General features: G+C 43.0%; 1 protein-coding gene across 3 annotated transcripts in view; it reads right to left on the bottom strand.

The window, feature by feature from the left end:
- The window catches only part of FYN (FYN proto-oncogene, Src family tyrosine kinase), a 203274-nt gene extending 192977 nt beyond the window's left edge, over positions 1-10297 (bottom strand). For all 3 annotated transcript variants that reach the window (XM_081034224.1, XM_081034227.1, XM_081034225.1), the window contains exon 1: positions 9808-10297. The gene's annotated coding sequence lies outside the window, so the exon portion shown is untranslated. The remainder of the gene's footprint in view (positions 1-9807) is intronic.
- Between the last annotated feature and the right edge of the window lie 5207 nt (positions 10298-15504).

The following is a 15504-nucleotide window of genomic DNA, read 5'->3' as shown; positions in this document are numbered from 1 at the left end:
GGATTCCTTCTATCAGGATTTAACTAACAACATAAAGCATCATTTATTAGGAGGCAATCGAGACACATTCGTGTTCCATGCAAGAGAACAAGGAGACGAGGGAAAGCTTCCCAGAGTTGGGGTGCCAACTGGGCCTTGAAAAAAGGATAGAATTCTGAGGGAAAGAAGGGTTAGGGACTCCAAGAAAGGAGCACAAAGGCAGAACACATATTCCATATTAATGATATGGTACAGTAAATTGACATCTGGCTTCTCCAGTGCTAATGCAGTAGTGAACGAGGTGAGCCAGGTTTGACTAAGAATGTGGAGACAGTGGAAGGCACTGAATACCAGGCTAAAGAATTTGGCTTTTCTTTCTTCATTGGATTGTTAATAAAGGGACAAGGCAAAAGAAGCAGTATCTCCATCAGCAGCACATTCATTTGATGTGGATTAACACCTCCTCACCAATCTAGAAAGGATAGGAGTGAAGCCACTGGAATTTGCAAACCACAAGAGAGCCTGAAGGACATTAACTTATCAAGAGAATAGAGACAGGGTGAAAGGACAGCCACAGAATTGACATTTTCAAGTAGGAAACAATGATAAAAGATACAGAATAACAGGGTGTTAAAAGAGTTCATCGATAACTGAGCTCCTATATCTGAAAATAATAAGCTGCTCAGTTTGTGTTTCTAAGAGATTAGCCAATAAACTAGACAATAAAAAGGTGAAAACCTCCAAACTCTGAGAGCAAACAAGATAAACTATTAACAGAAATCGGCATTTTTCAAATATCCATGTGGTTATCTATAGGTAACATATCACACAGTTCCTGGAATAAAATTAAAATTGAAACAAAAATCAAATTTTAAGTGACAATATCTGAAATCGTTATTGCTTCTAAAGAGATACTACGATGTATGGAAATGAAGGAACTAGTAGGTGTTTATTTACCTTTTCAGTAGAATTTAAATTGGGCAGGATTTCACAGAAATATAGAGTCAGTAACTTTTTCTGGGGATTAGAGAAGAAAGGATTGGGAAAAGTGCCCTGGGCTTTGTTGTGGGAAAGGCGACCTAGCTCATTTTTAATTTCCCTTAAAACCCTACTTTTCAGTATAAAGCAGATGGAATCCTTATACAACTCCATGAAAAGCTTACTATTTTTGGGTACCTTAAAGATGGAAGCTCAGAAGAAAATGAAAGTGCTTCAATTCATCAGATAAAATCCCACCAGAACATTCAAAAGGAGCAGGTACTTAGAAATCTTAAAAATACAAGGTAAGAGGTCTTTCTGTGATGGATTTCTGATCCCCAGCCTCCTCTGGGCTGCTGTTCCCTCTGGCTCAGGCTGATGGATGATTTTCTAACACTTCATGGGCTGCTCCGACCACTGCGGCTGAGAATCCCTGTTTGTTTCATTCCTCATCTCTCAGAGCTGCCATTCTCACTGCTCACTGCCATTCTCTCTCTCACTGCTATTCTCACATACAGAAGAGACTTCAATGTTCAACCCTGCCCGTCCCCCTACCTACTGAATGAGAACAGGGCCTGGGGGTATGCATTCTGTAAGATCCTCAGAGGATATTTATGTGCCATGGCCCTAAAGCTCTTTTCTTATCATCAGCTAAGACCCTGTTAGTGGTTCTGCCAGGGTGGATGGAAGAACAAGGCTGATGTTTACGATGCGTGGACTGTGAGGTACTGCGTTAGGACGTAGTGGGCACTATCTCCACCTTCACAGTTTAGAATCTTATTTAAGAGATGGAACAAATTTAGGATTAAGAGTATAGATTCGTGAGCCAGACTGACTGCCTGGGTTCAGATCCCAGCTTTGCTATACTAGCTCTGTGACACTTAGGCTCTATGACTCAGTTTCCCACCTGTTAAATGGGAATAATAATGTCAATACCTTGTGGAATAGTGCTGGGTGTTGTGTTGGGAAATCAAACGACAAAAAAGATACAGTCCCTGACTTGCAAAGAGCTCACAAGTCAGTAGAAAAGACCAGTATCTGCCCACTGTCCCACCCAGCTGACTTCACGTGGCTTTATAAGTCAGGCTGTGGCAAGGGAGATGATGAGGCGGTAACCAAGTGCCATGGGAGCCCAGAGATAGGACCAATGGGGTTACTTCCCAGAAAGTTAAGTCTTGAGTGGAGCCATCAGAAGGAGTCAAGGTGGCTTTGTACCATCAACACTTAACACAGAAATAACTGCAAAGCAAAGATAAGCAGGCTGGAAAACAGGCAGGGGTAGGGAACCCCAGCTTTGGAGCAAAAGCAGGCTTGAGTTTAGGAGCAAGACAGACCCAGCTTCTCTAGTGATTAGCTGTGTGACAATGGGCAAATTACTTTACCTTTTGGGGCCTCAGTCTCCCCATCTGACCAATGGGGATAATAACATCTGCCTTAGAGTTGTTACAATTAAGGGAATGACTGTATGTAAAGCACTTAACAAAGCCTCTGGGGTTCAATAAAAAATAGTAGGCATTGTTATTTTTATGGTGGATTTAGTGAGGAGCTGTGGTATGCTACTGTGTTTCCCCGAAAATAAGCCTAGCCGAACCATCAGCTCTAATGCGTCTTTTGGAGCAAAAATTAATATAAGACCAGGTCTTATTTTACTATAATATAAGACTGGGTATAATATAATATAATAAATATAATAAATATAATATAATATAATATAACATAATAAATATAATAAATGTAATATAATAAACATAATATAATAAACATAATATAATATAATATATAATATATATAATATAATATCGGGTCTTATATTAATTTTTGTTCCAAAAGATGCATTAGAGCTGATGGTCTGGCTAGGTCTTATTTTCGGGGTATGTGCTTTTTTACACTATCGCACAGAGGAGAATACAAGGCCAGAAATAAGTAGCCCTCAGGAAAAGCCTTCTGAATTGAAATAACCAATAGGCTAAGAATTTCCTATACTAGGTTTCTTCCTCTCCCAAAACTTACAGTTAACAGGCACTCCATACATATTTGCCCAAACTAACCAGGCGCTGCTTGACATCATGGGTCTACAAGGGCAGAACATATGATGATCTCTGCTTCCTGAGAATACGGAGGAAGAGGAAAGACCCCAGTCTGCTTCACATCCAGAGTGAGGCACAATGCAGGTCATTCTAGAAGCAGGGTGAGATGAATGGGAAAATGTTCTCATGCAATCATTACAACAACTCAGAGCCTTATAAACATTGTTAAAGTTTCATGAGTCAGTAGGCATTATCTTTTCTTCCCACGTTTTTATTAGACCATAAATCCAGTTCAATTTATATCCTTCTAGGATTACTGTGTTCTAATCAAGTCCAGAGTGCCACTTAGGCCTAAGCTGTCTGTGCTGTATGTCACCCAAATCCATTTAGATAATACTGTTCAGGCTACATGTGTTTTAGTAGCTCAAAATTAGATTCGTTCAACTAGAAACACACACACACACACACACAAAATTGCATTCCTTTAAATAACTCAAATCACACCCTTTTCATAGGAACCAAGTCATAACTTAGTTTTTTTTTTTTTTTCTCTACCCCATAGTTTATTCCACCTTCAGAAAGTCATGACGACATTCTGAAGTCCAACTCAAGGGATTTACATTGTAAATAGGTTAAAATTCCGGTTATTTGACCAAAACAAAGAAACCATTTTATAGGGCTAACTTCAAAGTGCTTTTGTTTTCTATTTTCAAGAATAAAAAAGGCTCTGCATCTCTTAAGAAGACAAGCTAAAACTGCTGTTTTCAATCATATTACATAAACGAATTTCGCACCTTTTCCAATAACTCTTGATTCAGAACTGGCAAGCACCCTAATCTCTTTCTAAAATAGTCAAAATGTCCTTTTATGCACATAATACATTTTCATCTTTTCTTCCCTAAGGGAAATATATGTTATACGTATGTGTATGTATGTATGTGCATGTGTTTTGTGTATATATTTTGTGTGTATATGTACACGCACACAGACACGTTAACAACAGCAGCAAACACACAGTGTTTCCGATGTGTGGGGTACTATTTTGAGTGCTTTACATTAATTAACGCATTGACTCCTCACACATAATCCTCCTTTGAGGTAGGAACTATTATTCCCATTTTAAAGGTGAAGAACGGGAGGCACAGAGATATTACGTAACTCGGCTCAGCTCCCACAGCTGGGACGGGGCGAATCACGATCCTCTTCTAAGTATGGTCCTGGGTGGAAAGGCTTGCAATCTAGCTCTAAGTGGTGACACTGCCACCTTGGTCAAGTCACTTAGCTCTATGGACCTCATCTCTCCTCGTAAGTAAAATGGACATGCTGGACTAGCTGATGGCTAAGTCCCTTAGGGATGTATGTTTTGCAGGTTTTGATATATGGTTCTACCTTGGTCTGGGAAGCAGCAGAGTTTTAGACTTCCACCCCCTATTCTGGTGATGCTGCTCTGCCTGGGTCCAGAGATCTCTGGTGCCAAATCCAACTGTACTTGTCATCCTTAATCTTGCTTAACCTCTGGAGCATAACCCTCTCCCCTGGGGATCAGGGCCACCTCTCTCCCCAGGGCGCGCCAATACTCTGGCTGCCCCTCTCCCATTCAGGGCCTGGCTCCTCCTCCTCCTTTGTTCCCAGGTTCTTGCTTAGCCCTGTCTGCTCTATCTGCTTCCCACATTCGCCCAAAGGGATATAGCCCACATCCATGGCTTCAAGTATTTTGCAATTTGCTGCTAATAGATTTGTATTTGAATCCTACTCCTCATTCCAGACCCATCTATTCAACCGCCTACAAGATACCTTGTCCTGAAAATCCAGTGTCCATGATAAAGTCATCACTTTCCACATCCTGCTTTTCTTACTGTATTGCTGGTTTGCATGTCTCTCTTCACCTAATTTCCTAAGAACCCCTCTCCTGCACCCCCTCCCCACATGTTACCTGCTCTCTTTTACTCTGTCTCTTTTGCACCATACAGACCCTCAGCTATTGAGCATCTGAGTTACCATAACTATCTTCCCTGTATCTTGAACACCTCTGCTCAGTGGCTCCGTGGCCAGATGATCTTTATAAATCAAAATAAGTTCAAAGCAGCACCTCCACTGACAACTCTTAAATGGCATTCCTGACCTATTTGAAATACATACGAGAATATTCTCAGGTTTTCCTCCAGCTCGTCTTCTCCTCTGTCCTTCTCTCTACCACCCCCATCCACTCTGAACTACTTGCAGTTTCCCAAAAGGTCTACGCATTGGCCTTCTGGGGCAATGGCCATTCCACAACACTCAACCAGGCAACTCCTACTCTTTGACTCCTTCTTTTCATCTTGCCGACACCTCCTCCTCCAGCCTTCTCTGCCTGGCCAACACACTGTCCCAGCTCATTTGTGGAGGCCAGGTTCCCTCCTGTATGCTCCTTATTCCTGTGAGAATCACTAGAATCACAGCATTTATCACAGTGGTCAGAGACTGCCTCCTACAGGTAAGTTCCTTGGGGCAGGATCAGCCCTCTTCGCCCCTGAAGCATCTAGTTCAATGTCTGGCACATGGTAGATGCAATGAGTGAACACTGCTGAATGCGTAAATATACAGGACAATTCAGTCTCATACAGACCTATTTGTGGATCACTAGAAAAATCCAGCTTAAAGTAAAAGTATTTCCAGTATCAACATACTTTATTTCCCATTTTTAAATTGAATTTTACTGTTTATTTTCTAGGTGAGCAATAGATGAGGGTCAAACGGAAGGAGTGGAGGTAGAAATGAACATTTTTTAAATTTAAATATAAAGTTCTATTTCCCAACAACCATAAGTATCAATTTCCAAAGCATTTATACAAACCCCCCCTTATGGCGCATGACACATTCTAATTATCATCATTATATCCATATGTAGTATTTTGTGTATTGCCTACTGGCTAAAAACAATGGCTTTGAAACTGAACTAATTGGGCCTGAATCCTGACCCTACCACTTACTAGTTATGTGCTCTTGAGTTAGTTACTTAACCTCCCTTGCCTCAATTGCCCATCTGTAAAAGGGAGATTACAAGTGAAATCACTTCCTATCATTAGCGTTAAAATTAGAGTTTAAACAGTGCTTGGCAAATAGTGAATACTCAATAAACGTTAGCTATTATTTATCATTCTTATCTCCTTCCGTAGACTGTAAGCTCCTGAAGAGCAAGGACAGCAGATGTATTCATTTTCACAACCTTATCTCCCAGTGCTTTGCACACAATAACATACAGGGCTAATGTTTGCAGAACAGATGAATATAATGAACTGTTTATAGCAAAAATGTGTGCATTATTAAGTATGATGACTAGTACAGACAGAATTGTTCCAACAGTTTGGAAGCCAGTGGAGAACAGGGGCTATTCAGAACATCAGCAGTTCGCCCTACTCCTGGAGGTCTGGAAGCTCACTTAATCTCCTTGGAAGTGCAAGGCTCACAGTCATTAAGTCAGGGCAGCTGTGTGATGTTGGGGGCTAAGGTGGGACTGAAGAGCCAGGCTTGTTGAGATGCCCTTCCCACAAGCATGATGCGGGGCAAGAAGTTTCTCTTCTGGCATATGCTTAATTTCCTCTTCCTATTAAGAGAAAGGAGGACTGTGATTTCTAAGGACCCGCCTACCCACTTTTTTGGGGAGTCCCTAAAATCAGCAAATAAAAAAACAGGCTAATAAAGGTGCACCTGGAGTAAACACAAAAAAGACATATCAAAAAGCAACACAGGAAGCATCAGATCACTATTACAAGGGCTTGCTGAGTGGGAACTGGACAAAAAGCAAGGTGTTATGAAACATGTTTAAAATGAAAAGATCTAAACTTACAAAATCAAAAGAACAAAAGCAGTGATGGGTATAGGCACTAAGTTTACATTTAATTCTCATCAGCCTACAAACTCCTTGAGGGCAATGACTGTGCCTTATTGAGTGGCAGTGTACAGCAAAACTGCTGGCCAAGAATACATTTCCTCTTGATTTTTCACCTGGTATATAGTCAACCTCTATTTCCCAGGCTCCCTTGCAGTTAAATGTAGCCATATAACTAGCTCTCCGGTAAAGGATGTTAAATGGAAGTGATGGGTGCCATTTCCAGGCCAAGACACTAAAAAAGTAGGTGCATTCTCTCCATTTCCTCTTTTGTCCTTCTGCCAACTGAAAGCAGGTTACAATGGAGCACCAGAGGGATGGTGAAGCATGATGCCTAGAATCACTGCATGGAGGAAAGCCACCCAATGATCACAAATACCCATTTTAAACTATTACATGAGGAATAAGAGATGTCTATTGCTTTTGAGCTATTATAGTTTTGCAGGCCTACTTGTTATAGCTGCTAACGTTAGCCTAATTAATTCCGGTGCCTAGCACATACCAAAGACCTAACTTACATTTGTTGAAACAAGATAAATAAGTCCAAGTTCCTTCTCTCAACGTGCTGATCAACTAATGACAGACTCCTGCCAAACATAATGCCTGCTGCTGAAATTTGAAAACAAAATTGGAGGGGAAAGAATGGAGAAAGCTTCACAGAGGAGATGACTTCTGAGCTGGGCCCCAAAGATGAAATAGAACCCAAGCCAATCAGATGGGGTTGAAGATTCCGGACCCAGAAAAAAACACAGAGTAAAGGCACAGTAAGCCAAATGTGCATTTGTTCACTTTTCAAACTTATCATTAAGTCCCTAACTTGGTCAACAGAGTGCGAATTTACTGTGCACTGACTTTCCTGCCTGGGTCTGGCATCAAACAAACAACCCTTTGTTTTTTACAGTGAACTCATTAACCCTGTTGCTTTTTTTAATATAAAAAGTTCCATGATGAATGACCTGAGAAAGTACAGAAGTAAATGTTTAATGAATCACAACTCTTTTCTAATAAAAATCTTGAAGAACAAACTTGAGAGCATTCTATTACTTATAACAAAGAGCTACGCTCTTAGGAATCAACTGTTTCAATCTACCTCATCACATTATCGATTAAGCAGGTAATAGTCATTGGCTTTCAAAAGGGAACATTAGGCCCCCAGATTTATATCAACATTTCCTGTTTAAGAGGAACACCAAGCAGGTGATTTAAAGTTCAATCAAAAGATTCTATACATCCTTTGCTCCTAACTAAGCGTATCCCAAACCTGAAATAGTTCACACACCATTTCCTCCTAACATCTAGGAGCCTCTTCATCACAGTACCCATGGGGCAGGGACTCAGGTGAAAGAGCGCACAAAGGGTGGAAGGTATGTCTGTCACTCGGTTGGTGAGAGGAAGCATGTGGGTCTCTGAAGGCTACCCTGAAGTAGGGAGGAGGCCGGTTCCAGTGGTCTTCCAAACATCAACTTAATGCTATGTTATTAAGGCCCCAGGAACTTGTTTGAATATAAGGGCAAAGCAAAAATCACTGGGTAGTCAGGATTTCACTTCAAAGGACTTCAGCACTCCTTAGACTTGAGAGAAGAAGCAAGTCAGGTGGCTTCACTCATATCAAACAGCAATTTAATTCTCTGATTCAGAAACAAAATCTTCTGCCCCACACCAATTTATCCTACCCCAGCTCTCAGTACCTATACCCCTCAAAAGAGGTGTTTAAAACAAGGCAGGGGGCGAGGGTCGGTGGCTAGCTACCTTGAAAGTAAAGCAACTCTTAAGATGGCTGGAATCATTTCCCCTTTAAATCTAAGAAATACTGCAGCTGCCAGTCAACACTACCGGTCCATGAATACAGAAAAATGCTAGCACCTGCCACCCTGCATCTGGGGCCATTTATTTTTTGGTAAATGTGGCAGGAAAGACTCTCAGAAAGAAGATCAACTGCTTTATCTGAGAGAAAGGGCGCCCCAGGAAAGAGAAACAAGAAGCATTGCGCCCATCCTTGGGTACTTTGTGTGTCTCCTCTCCAAGCACTGAAAGAGCTCTTTGTGTCACACACACACACACACACACACACACACACACGGCGAGTCTGTGTGATTTATTGGGGGAGGAGGGGCAAGAAGGGTGATTTTATTATCCCTCTTCTCACTGAGTTCCAGCAAATCTCCGCCCGGGCCCAAGCTCTGTGGCCTCTTTCTGGCCCAGTCCCCCCGCCAGTGGCCGCAGAGATAAGAAAGGGGAGGCGACCAAACAAAAATAGTCATCGATCTGGGGAAGTAGAGAGGAAATCCAGCGAGCAGGGAAGGGAGGAGAAAGGAGCTCGAGGGAAAAAGGGTGTGGAGCAGAGGAAGAGGAGCGAAGTCTCCAGCACTGGGGACAAGGAAGGGGTGGGTGGGTGGTGGCACAGGAAGAGTGAAGGGGAGGATGGGGGAAGTGCAAGGGAGGTGCCAGAAATAGGCAGGAGGATGCGATGGGGAAAGAGACGGCCGCAGGAGGAGCAGGCCGAGAGGTGGAAGAGTGGGGCAGGGGTGGGGTGGGGAGCGAAGTAGCACGGGGCATCAATTATTAAGTGATTACATCATCCCTGACATTGAAACAACACACAGCCTGGGTCCCCGCGGGGGGCCCCGAAAGGAGGGCGGGGGCGGAGTCCCGGCCAGCCTGGTCTCCAAGCCTATTCCTATTCTCACCCCGCGCCCGCTCACCAGCGAGAAAATGGGCCCCTATTCCTGCGGTAACTGGGGGCCGCACCCCGCAGAGGTACCTCCGGCGCGGCCGCAGGAAGACTCCGAACGGGGCCAACTCCCCGGCAGCCCCGCGGGGCGCCCCAGAGGCGGCGGCGGCGGCCCAGAGGCTGCAGCGCGGGGCCCCCGGCAGGGGCAGCGGAGCGCGGGGGTGCCCGCCGCCCGTTTCCGCAGCATCCCCGCGGCCTCCCTCCGCGCATCCCCGGCCGCTTACCTGTTCGGCATTCAGGCTCCGGAACCCATTCACATGGTCCTCTCCCCGCCCTCCTCCCGCGCGGCTCCGGCAGCTCCGATTGCTTCGGCGGGCCCGGCAGCCGGTGGGCCTTCGGAGAGCGCGAGGGGGCGGCGCCGGGTGTTCCCGGCCCGGCGGCCGGATCCCTTCCCGGCGCGGGCGGCGGCCGCCGGGCGGTGCGGCTCAGGCGGCGGCTTTGTGTGCGCCCCGGGAGTCCACGGTGCGCCGGGCGAAGTGACCGCGAAGGACGCGCTGCTGCGAGGGCAGCCTCGCCTCTGTTCCCGCGGCCAGCGGGCGGGCGGGTCTCCGCGGCCTTCGGCTCACACGACCCCTCCTCCTCTCCCGCGGCAGCCCCCTCCCCGCCGGCTCCGCTCTTGACAGATGGCGCAACTGCAACGACACGCCGCTGCCGCCGCGGCTGCGAGCAGCTACCAGCGCTGATGCTCCAGCCCTTCAAGCCCCAGCCCGGAGTGAGGAGGGGGCGGGACGCACCCTGAGACGGGCAGGCCCCGCTACCCTATCAACGGGCCCCTCGGGAGCTACAAGCCGCGACCATTGGTGTCGAGGCGGGGGCGGGACTGAAATGGGTGGGGCCACCGAGTGGGTTGAGCGTAACTGTGGCCGCGGGCATCCTGGCGTGTTGTGTTGAGATGGAATGCAAGGTTGGAGGAGTTGTGTGTGTGTTTTTAAGTATTGTGTGGACCTGTGAAGTAGTGGGTTAGAGTGGGGAAGGGAGGGGAGAGAGTGAGCTGCAGTTGCTGCTTTGCGGCATGTTGCAGCCGCCACTGCAGAAAGAAATCTGCCATTCCCCCCAGACCATGGGAACCTGTCTCAAGAAAGGGCTATCTTGCTCTTCTGGTGTCTTTTCATTTGAAGGTGGAAAGATAAATTGGGAAAGTGTTAGGGTGCTGAAAGCGTTTTCTCTGATCAAACCGAAGAGTGAGAAGCAAGGTAGAATCTCATCACAGAACCCTGGAAAAGCGAAGAGAGAGCCCTGGAAACGCACAATATTACTAAATAATAAGGAGGAGGAGAAAATTAGGATTAATTTATTAGTCTCCTGTTTTCGTGGACACGTGTACACACACACACACACATTTATGTTCAAGCCAAAGTCTGGAAGAAGTATAACTGAAATGGTGAGAGGGCAGAGAGGGCAGGCAGTGATGAAGGAATCTACAATAACAGAGTAGAGATTTGTTTGTGTAGCTCTTTCCAAAATCATGTTTACTTGTAGCCATTGGTTGTCTTTGGTTTCTCATGACATTCAGACTTCTTCTATATTTTTTCTTTTACCTTCACTGAATCTGAACTTTTGCTCGGATTTTCCTTGATGAAATAGTAGCGGGTTTAGTATACATTTGGGAGTGCATCAGTCCTTATTTCCTATCCAGCTTTTCTATGGCAGGATGTAACTTCATAAAAAGAAACACTTTGGCTTCCTGATTTTCTTCATAGGTAATTCCTGTTTACTGAAAGTTCTACTTTAAGGCATGCTTAGATTGATTCTCCTTAACGATTTTGGCAAGAAACCTACCATCCCCCTTCAGCAAATCTAATGTTCTGAGAAATGTAAGTGAATTGGCTTCTGCTTCTGTGCTCAAAATCTATAATATTTCCTGCCCACTAATTTTTAAACTGCAATTTTAAAATATCTGCCTCTTTTGCTGTTTTGACAGGTACTTTTTTCCTTTTTGTACAAAGTACTTTTTAAAAAGTTGCTAACATTTGTTAAATGATCCCCTTGTTATGGATGAGGAAACTGAGGACAATAGAAGTTAGTACCTAAACTCAAGGTGATAGTATAGGATGGTCACTGTGGTTTTTATTTTTTTCTCTCCTTAAACAAAATGATAAGTGAAACCATGTTTAAATTATGTGTCTGGTAATTCATTCTGTAGTCCCAAGAAATGGAACCCAAACTAGGACTAGAAGATTTCCATAGAAGATAATTGTTTATCTCAAGAGAGGGGACTCCTTTTCCTCCGTACTAGTCTGTCATGGCTGTCTTAGGTTTATTTGAGTGTAACTGTCTAAAGCAATGGTTCTCAAATCTTAGTGTATATCAGAATTATCAGAAAGGGACTTGTTAAAACACATATTGGAGGTCCCCACACCCAGAGGGTCTGATTCATTAGGTTTGGAATGAGGCCCACCAATTTGCACTTCTAACAGTTCCCAGATGCTGCTACTGCTGCTGGTCTGTGTCCCACACCTTGAGAACCACTGGCCTAGAACCAGGCTATCCAGTGTGGTAGCCACTAGGCACATGTGGCTATTAAGCACTTGAAATGCACTTGACATTTGAAATGTGGCCAGTGCAAATTGATATGTGCTGTAAATGTAACAGACATATTGTATTTCAGAGATTTAGCATGAAAAAAAGAAATGCAAACCATCTAATTAATGTTTATGTTTATTACATGTTAAGAAGATAATAATCTGAATATAGTGTGCTAAATAAGATATATTATTAAAGTTAATTCACCGATTTCTTTTCATTTTTTTTTTAATGTAGCTACTATCAAGTTTAAACTAGCACATGTGGCCCACGTTATGTTTCTCTTAGACAGCACTGGTTTAGAGTTGTTTTTGATTACAGCGCCACAGTGCACAGTGTTGAGAACAGCTGGATGAGGCAAATCACTTACCCTTTCTGGACCTGAGTGTTCTGATACATAAAATGGGGAAACAGTAAAACAGATCTTACAATACTTTTGTAAAGACGAAATGGACATGGAAGCAGTGTGTGCCTACCCGCCTCCTTTTCAAAGATAAACTGTCATGCACACTCGGAAAAACCACTCTGAAGGTACAGACCCCTTTGGAATTCCATGTGAGAATCACTTTTTCTTACATGAAATCTGGAGTAGGTGGGGTGAGGCATCTCATTGGTTATGGTTTCTTCAAGAGGAGTCACTTTTTTAGCGTCTGTAACTCTAATAGCTTCTTACTCTAATTAGTGAACAAAAAGAAGAGACAATGCAATTAAAATGACAGATTAACCTGCTCCCATCAGGACTTCATCCTGTTTTTGTAATTCTTTCTTTGCCTAGCTGTTTATCTGTTGCCCTTTTTAAATGTAGCTTTAAATAGATTTGGCCTCCTGGGGAGGATTTGGTAATGGTCTGAACAAGTATATAGGGTACTATGAAAGATTTTTGATACTCTTCCCCATTTTGATCTGCACATGTTGCTACAGAAATGTTGACTAAAGATCCTTGATACTGTCCCTGGCCTACTTGAGATAAGTCACATTGTCACCTACACCCCCTCCCCCCCAGTTTTGTTTCATTTTCTTATGGACAGCTTATATTATAGAAGTTAGAATGTAGGCATTGTTCTAGAATTTCTCTTTGATTTGACTGGTACTGGTTATTTTTATTTTTCTGTTTCTTTCACCTTAAAGTTTCCTATTTCTATCTGGACTTTCTTTGTTTTATCTTAACTGATGTTTTTATTCTCTTGACTTTAAAGTAGCATTGTCCTTATTTTTAATTTTACTAGTTAAACTATTTTCTTGCCTTATTGTTACATTTGAGTGTTAATTTTCTGTTAAGTGTTAACTCAATAGCAATACATACAGTGAGGGTAAGAATCCTTGATGTAGACTTACTACAAATCAACAAGAAAATAAAGCTGAATACTCTAGTTGAAAAACATGTGAAAGCAATTGCATCCCAAAATGGCCAGTAAACATGTGAAGAGATTCAACTTCCCTTGTAACCAAAGCAATACAAACATATAGTTTTTCAACTACCTGGTTGGCCAAAGTCTAAAAGGACACAGGGAAATTGATACTAGTGGGAGTGTACATTGGTATAACATTTCTGGAATAACGTTTATGAAAAGCCTTTTAAAAACTATATAACTTTGACCCAGTAATTTTACTTTTGAAAAAGAGTCAAACAACTGCAAAAGGTATACCTATGAGGTAAGTAATTAGAGCATTGCTTATGATAGTGCAAAATTGGGAAAATTCATTGATAAGGGATTTGGTGTGTAAATTATGTTATATCTATAATAGAACACTATATAGCCATTAAAATGATGATGTCAACTATTTATTTATTGGAAGATTTTCACAATAAATTGTGAAGAGAAAAAAGTGAACAACAAATTAGTATGTGTGATATATGTATGTATGTTTATACACTATATATTCCATTGTTTTTAAACATATCTATATATAAATTTGCATAGAAAAGTATGCAAGTGTACACACGAAAAATTTTTAAGTGATTTTCTCCAAAGTGTCAGATTATAGGTCATCTTTATTTTTCATCTTTTTCTTAATTTTCTGAACTTTTTACTTTGGGCACTTATTATTCATTGTTAACAGATGAAACAGTAAAACAGTTTTTAAACTTTTTCCTTCCTTTGCTAGTTTAATTTTTTTCTTTTCTCTTCGTCCTCCGATTCTCTGGTGTTTTTCTTCCCTTTTGAACAAGACTTGCTGCAGGTGTGGTATCCAGAAGAGGCTCCGTGCCAGGGCTCAGAAGGAGGATGTCTTCTGCTCCCATCCAAAGGCAGCCACCATTTTAGCTTTTCTAGTGGATGTCACAGGACTTGTAAAAATGACTCAAAAAACTTCACTGTCAGAGCAGGAGGCCACTGGGAAACTGGTACCCAGGCTAACCTCTCTGTACTGGGCACACCTGATTTACTGTGAAACTCTTACGTCTGACGTCTCATATCATCAAGTTCTTATAGAAAAAGCTACCTATTTTAAAACCCATGATCTTTAAAGCATAGTCAATAGATCTAGTGTACATTGGATCTGCAGCTTGCCTTGAATCAGGAAGAGATGATCCTGGGAAAAATCTCACATGGGAAGGGAAACATCCTTTGTACACCACCCCAACCTGAGCTTCGGAAGGTGTGGGGATAGGTGGTGTCCAAACTGCCTTTGGAAGAGGCCCAGTTGAGTTTCTGAAGCTGGGATTCAGGTACTTTTATACCAACTCTCTCTTTTTAACTTTGTCCAAACTGGATAGTAGCTTCTCCTGGCAGGGCCACAGCAGAACCCTCTTGGTGTGTGGCTCTCCAGTTTTCTTCCATCTTAAAAAGGTGAAGACTGGGTTAAATAGACATAATAGAGTTATTATAAACATGTTTTTAGAGCCCAGGTTCACTGGACCGCTGCTAGGTACTCTCAACATGTTAGTGTCAGTACTGTGTAAGCTGGGCCTGTCAGGAGGGATTGAACTTGCAAAGAGGCCTGGATCCCAAACATACCACCAGGATGGTAGGAAGGGTGATGGTGATTGACATGGTCTTCTTTGATTCTTTGTCTGACTCCTCAGGGGAGGCCTGGGTTATTACCCAGTGTGGTTCAAATGGCAGGAAACGAGACTTAGTCAACTGTGAGAATATAGATGGAAGCACTTCTAATTTCATATTTCATGTAGTAGTTATCTTTCAACAGATCTCCTACAGGAACCCTTGTGGGAGTCTAACAAAGGAAGCAAGATGGCCTATCCCTTTCTTTTACATCCTCACTAGCTGCACCTCCCACTCTGACCCTTTCTTGACTACGTACTCTTATCTATTTCCTGGTTCCACTCTATGCACTTATGGTGCTTGAAACTCCTCCTATGTGGCTGAGACACTAGAAAGGCCCACCCTGGTATAGATAACTGGATCAGGAGCCTTCAGATTTCCCTGTTTGCAAGGCAT

Source organism: Rhinolophus hipposideros (assembly GCF_964194185.1).
Source record: "Rhinolophus hipposideros genome assembly, chromosome: 3".
Lineage (NCBI taxonomy): Eukaryota > Metazoa > Chordata > Mammalia > Chiroptera > Rhinolophidae > Rhinolophus > Rhinolophus hipposideros.
This window is presented reverse-complemented; position numbering and strand designations above follow the sequence as displayed.